This window comes from Pseudochaenichthys georgianus, chromosome 24 (genome assembly GCF_902827115.2).
Source record: "Pseudochaenichthys georgianus chromosome 24, fPseGeo1.2, whole genome shotgun sequence".
In the NCBI taxonomy this organism is placed as follows: Eukaryota; Metazoa; Chordata; class Actinopteri; order Perciformes; family Channichthyidae; genus Pseudochaenichthys; species Pseudochaenichthys georgianus.
Genome location: NC_047526.1, coordinates 9,243,216 through 9,252,822, shown reverse-complemented (window position 1 = coordinate 9,252,822; position 9,607 = coordinate 9,243,216). Strand labels below are relative to the sequence as shown.

The window sequence follows — 9,607 nt, the reverse complement described above, 5'->3', positions numbered from 1 at the left end:
TGGCTTCCATCATGTAGACTGTTTAATGACAGAAGAATGCTTTTGTTTTCACTAGTATCCAATCTTCTGTGGAAAATCCTACAGGCATGGTTGTCTTTTTTACTATTCTGCCCTCACAAGAATATTTTTGAGATTGCAGGCTTGGTAGATAGCTTAACAAGATCAGGAATAAACACCCAGGAGACAACAGGTCAGTTTTGGATGTTTACTGATTAATTTCCATTTTTTCATTTCCATTTAGTAAAACTGAAATACAAACTAAAACAAAACACACTAAACACTAAATACAAATACACAAGTCTAAACAAATATTCGAAACAGCAGAGTACCTGTTAGCATAAATGTTACAAACATTCAACTGCTGCTCACAGGCCAACACATTTAGCATCATTCATTATTTCAAAGTGTTTTGTTCCTCTCGCTATCGCGTGAAGGGTCTGCTTTATGTGCTCCGCACAGTAACCCCGCTGCGAGGCTCATGAGCATGCTCACTAGCGCACCCCCCCCCCCCGTTCATAAAGTCAAGAACCCCTCAAAAGGTACGTTTTTTAATTTTAAGGATGCGCACCAAGCAACATCTCCAGGTGCTCCTTTGAGAACCAGGGCCAAAATGTATGTGCACCCCTGATTATATGGTACTTACAGACATAAAGACCCTAGGATTTGAGCAAAGAATTGCATTGATAGAGGAAACAACCCATGTGCTCCATAGACAGCCAGAAACAGGCAACTACGGCAAGCATTTATGGACACAATGCAAAACCCAAAACCCTTTGCAGGCCCTCTTAAAGGGGCATCACAGAGTCTGTAAATTAGTCTTAGTAATTATCCGGGTATTTACCCGGAAGTAAGCTGCGTATGGGTTCCCTCGACAAAAAAGTAATGGGATTTCTCCATAGGATTTTGGAAAATAGCTCGAAATAAGGTCTGTGGAAAACGAATCTGTTTGATAAATGTACGTTTTGTTCAGCCGGATAATATCCACATGTCTACCCTACTTTTATAATTTTCTAATCATAAATGTAATCGCCAGAAGCAAAATGTTATGCTATAAACTAACTACAGCCGAGTACAGCAGAGTCGCACAACTTCAACGTCACACCAACTTAAAGGGGACCTATTATGCAAAATGCACTTTTTGACGTCTGTTATACATTAATATGTGTCCCCGGTGTGTCAGGGAACTCACAAAGTATCAGAAAACAAAACCCTCACTCTTTTCCTCCGTACCCACATCTCTAAAAAAAACGGGGGTGCTAACAAGCAGATCCAGAATTTTCGCTCCTATAACGTCATTGGTGCGACATCCGGCCGACGTGACGCGTCCCAACCTGTTGTCTCCGGCACACGTGACAAGTCCCAACCTATCGTCTCCGTATACAGTCGCAGTTGTGTGTCTGTGTATTCAGCAGGATGTCTGCTGGAGGCACTAAGTTGATATATATAATACATATAATGGCACTGTTATAGCGGTAAACACTTAAGAAAGAACATGTCAAGCTATGTGCTGTATCATAAACAATGTGTGTAACGTAATGTCCTTGTGGTAAACCCTGCGAGAGAGAGAAAGGTTTGAGCTCCATGCTGTTTCAGAAATAAAGCTAGAAGTAGTTAGGAGCATAACATGGCATTTAATCACTGCTGCACTTAGCTGAGCTTCTCCCCGTAGAAATCTCTAGCAGGGGAAAGCTGTGTGATGCTACAAAGGGGTGTGGCTAACAGAATCAGCCTGTTTCCAACAGGGCTGCAAAAGAGGGGTATGAGCAGTATGAGGCATGGCTACAATAGGTGATCTGTTTGGTATTTTAAGCAAAAACTTCACAGACATGTTTTGTATAGGTATGGCCCTACAATATCTTTTTCCAATATAGCATGATAGGTCCACTTTAAGATTGATATTCAAAAATACAGATTCAAAATTGTACAAGTTGAAGCATTGTTTTTAACAGTTTGCAAGAGCGCAGGTACTTGCTTTCAAGCAGAACAGGGGCAAACAAACTTAGCGGGAGTGTTTACGTTTTCGGCGTAATGACGTACAACGTCCTCAACAACTTCTGTAGTCCTATTCAGCCACATCGTTTTTCAGACACGCAAACTCTTCAAAATTCACCAGTGGGGTCACTGCTGATGTATTTAATGTCGTAGAACAAAACGTGATCCGTCTCTTACATTTTTGTCAACCACAGACCTTATTTCGAGCTATTTCCCCAAATCCTATGGAGAAATCCCATTGACTGAGACGAGGGAACCGGTAGTGGTAAAATGCTAACTCACTTCCGGGTTTTAGGACTCGTCACTGCACCACTCTAATGTTTCAAATTCAAGGGCCATCACCAGGGAACGAAAAACATTTTTTATTCACAGTGATGAATTTGCGCAGGACTCTCTGCTGAAGTGATGAATTTGCCTGATTGTTGGACACAACTGTATATCTGTTGGGTTAGCTGACCAAGACCCTTTTTTATAAAGTGATTGCTCTTATTCATTATTGTACAATAGGTTTAAATGTATAATATGTTGCAGACAGTGTAAGGGCTGACAGTCTGAACAGATCATCTACATACTTCCCAGGTCTTAAATAAAAAACAGCAAAAATATACACATATTTGTAAAGGTATGTAAATATGTTGTTCATGATATCTTCATATGTTTTATTTCAACATTTCTTTCGACTTGCACTGACCTGACATGACCTCTGGACATTTACTTAAGACAATAATGGAAAGTAAAATGATTTCAAAAGTGTTGTTTTATTTTATTTCAGCATGTATCGAATGCTGAAATAAACTAAAACACATTAGAAAAAAGATGCAGTAACAGGGGTTTTAGTTCTGCAAAATAGGGCCTGTAGCCTTTGAAAGTAAGGTGCTTTCTTACTGCAAAAATGTGTTTTAACTACCAGGAAAAGGTGTATTTAAGACTATCTTCAAGTGAATTGTTTTTAATTGAAGAATAAAGCATTAAGAAGAAGAAGAATGTAAGGTTACAACAATAATGGGTTTTCAAATACAAGAATATTGTGAGCCTGTTATGTTTATTTTCTGTTTGATGTAATTAGCCAATCCTTTGTTACATTCTAAAGGAATGAATCATCCCTTGTGTCAACATTTGATAAAAAAGCAGAACCACAGGGCTTCCTGTAAAGCAGCAAACCACAACCACTTTTTTCATGTAGACGTTTCGCTTTATGATGCAGAAAAACCTTGAAGGGGTTATTTGTCTCATCTGCCACTGCTGATGACAGAGTTTGTTTTGGGAGTCGTTGGCAATGTGTTGTGTCTCATCAAATTTGTTAGTTATGTTTATGTATTTTGTCTGTCATTCCAAGTCTAGTCAGGTATTTATGTCAAGTCAGGTTTTCATGTTATTTCACGTCATGTCTGTCTATTTATGTCACGTCCCGTTTTCCATTTCCTGTTTTATTTTGTACTTACCTCTTGTCTCTCATTCCAGGCCCTGCTACTTCCTCCCTTTGTGTGTTTTCCCGCCATCATCAGCGTCTGTCCCGCCCCTGATTGTGTCTACCTGTTCCCACTCACCTCATGTTTAAATAGTCCTGTCTTCCCCTGTCCTGTGTCAGTTTGTCTTGTGTGTTTGCCATGAATGGGTCATGCCAGGACTCAGCAAATAGAGGATCGAGTCCAGTCAAGTCAGGTTGTGTTATCTTGCTATTTTTGTAGACTTAAGTTAATCTTAAATTCCTTTTTTTGTTACGCTTTTCTTTTTTTCGTGATGGTGAGATTAAGCCTTATGACGCTTTCAAGCTTTCCAGCCAATTGGTTCGCAAATGGGTTCATCTCATGACAGTGGCGGTTCTAGACCAATTTTACTGGGGGGGCCAGGCTGGGACCAGTTATTTTCTGAGGGGGGCCCAATAAATGCAGGACGAAAAAGACAAAGACAGTATGAAGTAATTGCTCATAAGAAAACAATGCAATACAGTTATTGGTATTTGTTTCATTACACATATTTATTTCAGATACTTATAGTTACAGTTTTTACGCTCTAATGCAGGGGTCTCCAACCTTTTCGTGAGCTACTTTTACTCCTCTTTTGTTGTTTTTTGCAGTGTATATATTTAGCACATTTTAACATTATTATATGCTTACCTTTAAACGTTGTGTTCTGTTTGGGTCTGTGGGACCCGTTTTCAGTGTTTACTAAAATAAAATGTATGCAATTTAATTATTTTAACCTGCGTTATTTGGGGGTGGACCTCACATCCTCTAGGGCAGGGGTGGGGAACCTTTTTCCTCTCAAGGGCCATTTCAATTTTTACAACATCCTCCAAGGGCCGTACAAATTATTGACCTCTGCTTAAAAATACTAAAATCACAGCGCATTTATTTGGCATTTCTTTCATGCTGTGCAAAGAAAAAGCAACCTCTTAATCCAGATATCTTACCATGACTTGCGCATGCATGCACGTGCACGGTCGTGGCATGACCACCAAAACAGAAATATATGGAGACAAGATGTGTGCAAATAGTATTTAGTTTCCTATCCATGGACATGAATTAAATGGGGGGGGACCTAACCTGCTCTAGGGGGGTCCGGGGGGCATCCTCCCCCGGGAAGATTTTTTTTTTTAAATGTTGAAGTTAAAAGCATCAATCTGGTGCACTTTGAGAGCAACATTAAGAGATCTATGGATACATCTCTCAACACCCAGATGAAACAGACCTGTAAGCATATTTACTTTTTCTTTATGGATATTTTACAATATCTCCTTTACTGTCATATAGTATTTTATACCTGTTTACTTTATTCTCTTATTTTTTTTATAACTATAATGGTCATATAAAGATGTGCCTTTACCTCACTGGTTGTAGAAAAAGCTTCTTATATTCGATAGCATAGCTAGCTCACCAGATGCTAATAACAACAACGTTATTGACTGTATGATCAGTATGACAGATGAACAGATCGCCACTGGGCTTTCAACTAAAGACACAGCCACGCAAAAACTGCGGCATGTGTACGGCTCCTTATCTGAAGTGCCGAGGGACGTTCTGGTGCTCTCCGTCAGAACTCCACCCCTGTCAGACGAGACATTTACCACGTGATGACACGTTAGGCTTGTGTTGTGTTCAAGGACCCTGACCTTGAGGCCAGGAAAAACAGGCACTCGCTTGTTTAATTTGTTTGCGGTCTAGATTTCTTCATTTTTTTTAGGGGGGTCCGTGGGGGACCCCCCTAGAGCAGGGGTGGGGAACCTCTGGCCCCCGGGCCGTATACGGCCCGCGAGACAATTTGGTACAGCCCTCGAGGTAATTTATAAACACACGCAAAGAAAAAAGAAGAAATCTAGACCGCAAACAAATTAAACAAGCGAGTGCCTGTTTTTCCTGGCCTCAAGGTCAGGGTCCTTGAACACAACACAAGCCTAACGTGTCATCACGTGGTAAATGTCTCGTCTGACAGGGGTGGAGTTCTGACGGAGAGCACCAGAACGTCCCTCGGCACTTCAGATAAGGAGCCGTACACATGCCGCAGTTTTTGCGTGGCTGTGTCTTTAGTTGAAAGCCCAGTGGCGATCTGTTCATCTGTCATACTGATCATACAGTCAATAACTTGCACCCCCGGGAAGATTTTTTTTTTTAAATGTTGAAGTGAAATGCATCAATCTGGTGCACTTTGAGCACAGAATGAGTTTATGGATACAGCTCTCAACACTCAGAGGAAAGGGAGCTGTATACTTTTCAATAACCCAAAAATCTTTGGAATATGATTACAACCAATAACAAATCATTTAAACTTGTTTATTCTTATCTTATGTTACCTAGTTAGCATTCTTTCTTTTTATTTATGCATAGTTTACTAATCACTCCCCTTTTAAACTGTTTTTAATTTTTGTTACTGTCTTATAGTACACATTGGAATGATTTCTTACTTTATTTTTTACAACTATATGAAATAGATAAAGGTGTGCTCTCTCTAATTGGTCCGACTAGAAATACAAATATCGTTAGTTCCACCCATTCCGTCAGCCAATAAATCGTTTAATCATAAACTTTTTAATTTTCAGGGGGGCCACAGGGGGGTCCAAAGGCAGTGTTAGGGGGGCACTGGGCCCCCCTAGATCCACCCCTATCTCATGAGGCTTCATCATGGGCTTCATCTGAACACAAACCCCCCTGTTGGTCAAAGTATGTAAAACAGGCAGATTTGACATCTCTATGTGTGCTGTATCCCATACCGAGTTCCTAATGAGTAAAGCCTTAATAACTCTAAACAACGAACATAAAATCATATTTTCATGTGAACAATATTGTATGTATTCCAGTTTAATGATTGTGATTGAAAAGCCTAAGGAGGCTGGTAAACATTGCAAAGAGGGATTTGTATTCTTTAATAAAATTCGTAAACTTAATGTTGTAGCCTGAGAAAGGCTAAACCATATCAAAGAATACATTTATTAACTACATTATCACATTTAGCTGTAGCTTTTATAAACAAAAAAAAGACGTATGGACCAGTCGTTGAACCAGAGACCCTGTTGTTGTCAGTCAACCGCTTTCCATTTGAGCCACAGAACACACGCTGAATCTGTATGAATAAACTAGATACTATTTATTCCTGTATTTATTCATTCATGTTTTATTCCTACATTTATTTATGCTTTTATTTATTTATACTTATGACATGTTCCGACCTCTATATAAGTGAGGGTCTGAGCTCTCTTAATACCATCGTGTCACCGGGCCCGGGTACAGGAAGGGTAATATCGTTCTTATTATACATCCATGCATGGGTATTATGAGTGTTGTGATTCAACCATGGGTTCAACCGATCTAAAGCACTTTCTGAAGCAGTCACGTGGTATTGAGGGGCAGCGAGGCTTCGTTTGTCATCGGTGACGTCACTGGCCCAAAACGATACAAGCCTTGATACAAGCTTCACAAAAAGCTTCAGGGATTACTCAACACATACTCCGAAGCCTCGGCGCAATACGTAACATCACTACTTGTGAGCGGTTTTTGTTATTCTAGTACCTACTCTGTTACCTACTCTGTTACCTACTCCTTTACGAGGGATTTTTGTTCTTTGAAATTAAAAATGCATTTTTGTTACATTCAAGACTTTGTCTCTGGGTCGTGCATTTGGGTTCTCCAGTCTGTGTCGAGGTCGTGACACAATAGTTGGCTCTCTGGATCTTCTGCTTCCACATGAAGCCCTGGAAGAGCAGCACAGTGTTACTCTTCAACCTGGCAATGGCTGATTTCATGCTGATTGTGGCTTTGCCTTTCCGTGTAAACTACTGTTATGCTGTGTTCGTTATTCTCGCGTCCAGGTAAGAAGCTTAAAAAGGAGACTAAATGGAGTCTCTGAGAAGGTTCAAAATTGGTACTTTAATAAATAAAAACAGCGGTAATGTTACAAGCAGGATATTGTTCAGTCAGGAGAGAAAATCTGCAGCTTCCTCTCCCCTTGTGCTGGCCGTGCAGAAGAGAGCTTACGAGCCTTCGTCCTTCCCGCTTGCTGGCTGTTAGCTCCTCCTCTCTGGGAGCTGTAGTGACGTAGGAGACTTCCCCCCTGGTTCTTCTGTGTCCGATATCGCGTTAAACAGAGGATTTCGACATTTTACATTCATTGCTTACTTCCACATGCCTTTTCTCCTCTTTATCTCTTTCATAACTGTATATGTAATACATGTTAACGGCGTCAATAGCCACTTTAATGATACTAATGGGCGGTAGTCCCGGATGTCGTCATGACGGATTTTCAGAATAAAAGCTTGGTATTGAGAACTTCTGGGTTTTTCCAGAATAAAATAGCATTTAAACTGACGGTATGTTTAAGGTATATTATGCCATAAAACATTCATTTTAATTTCTAACACTACTACTCATCTGGGATCAAGTGGGCGTTTGGACTCCCTCTGTGCAACATCTGCCTCATCATGTTGGCCCTGAACCACAGTGGAAGCAGCATCTTCCTGATGGCCATCGCTCTGTGGACAGGTACATGCGAGTGGTGCAACCCCATCACGCCATCAACTCTCTTAGCTTCCCTAAAGCCATGTGTGGAGCACTTTTACTGTGGCTGTTACATTTCTCAATGACAGTTAATATGTTTAGTCTGCAACACATCAATACCACCTACTGCGACAGCTTCTTCATCAAGACTGAAGCCTCGCCCAATCTGAACTGGCACAAGTTTGTGTTTATCTTCTCCTTCTACATGCCTCTGCTTGTGATTATCTACTGCACTATCCAGATCATCAGACACCTGAGACGGAGAAAGTTGTCCCAGCAAGCAAAGATTAAAAAGGCTCTTTGCTTCATCAAAGTCGTGGCGGTGATCTTCATCGTTTGCTTTCTCCCTAGCAACATCAAGCAGCTGATCATTTGGATCAAGACCCAGCAGTTAGCCAGAAACCTCTCCGGACCTGAAGTCTGCCACGCTATGGATAGCCTGACCACCGTGTTTTACCTCAACATCAGCCTGACGTATCTCAACAGCGTATTGGACCCTGTGGTTTACTACTTTTTCAGCCCTACCTTCAAGAACATCTGCAGGAAAGCTCTGCATCTGTCCCAAGTAGACAATACTGGGAGTTCAGAGAAGAAAACTCGAGAGACAGACTCCCAGTCGATCAGCCAGCTGTGATCACAACATCCAGGAAACATTGAGAAGGATGCAGCTTAAAGTTTGATCAAAAGTGATGAGATATTTAAGTTTTCATGTGAGTGCTGCCTGTAGCCAACCAGATATCTTTAACTTGCCTTTCTTATGCAGCAGTTATCCAGTATATGACTGCGCTTAAAATAACTGTATTGTCTTGCACACATATGCTATTGTCATTTTATAAAGTTATGTTATGGTTTAATTTGTTATATATTATATATTGCAAAACACATGCTTTGAAATCATTGATATATATTATATTTTATCCAACTTATACAAATACCAAACTATGCTGTATAAATCCAAATCAAAACGTTTTGCTGTTTGTAGGAGCCATTTCCCTAGTTTATATTATTTTATCTTTTTAGAGTACATAGCTTGAGATTCTGTGGGGTATATTATTTAATTTGAGTGCGTTACTCCTGCAGGTCGAGGTGCTGCAGCCTACTGGTGTGGCTGACTGACGCAAACAGTTTTTAGACCTTGCTGGTTGGGAGCGTCACAGCTTGGTTCTGTGCCTTTAACATTGAAGTATCAGTTTATATGACAAATAGTTTGTTTAAAAACGTTTATTTATTCTTGCCTTTTTTGGATTAAACTATCTTACTTTTCAATCGCATCTGGACATTTCTATATTTTTTCTCTCAAACCACAAGCATCTATTCCTCGGTCAGCCCTACGAGTGAATCACAGACAAAGGACAACAAACAAATGGATATCGTGGTCACTACACTGTTGTTGTTATTATATAAGTCCTGTGCATTATTCAGATGTTATCATGAATTATGAATACAATACAATCTAGTAATAATGAGAAGTGCTTTGTGGTTAATTAAAACAGTTTTTGGTAGAAGACATTTACTTGGTTACTTATAGAAAGAGAAATCCTTAACGCACGGTGGGAACCATGTATTGTCTGTAACTGTATTTACACAGATGAGAAACTTTTTTTTAATTTAACCTTTATTTAACCAGA

At 40.1% G+C, this 9,607-nt stretch overlaps 1 pseudogene; it reads left to right on the top strand.

Annotated features, from left to right (window-relative positions):
• The first annotated feature begins 2,028 nt into the window (after positions 1-2,028).
• LOC117440279 (hydroxycarboxylic acid receptor 2-like) lies at positions 2,029-8,613 on the top strand (annotated as a pseudogene).
• The last annotated feature ends 994 nt before the right edge of the window (positions 8,614-9,607 follow it).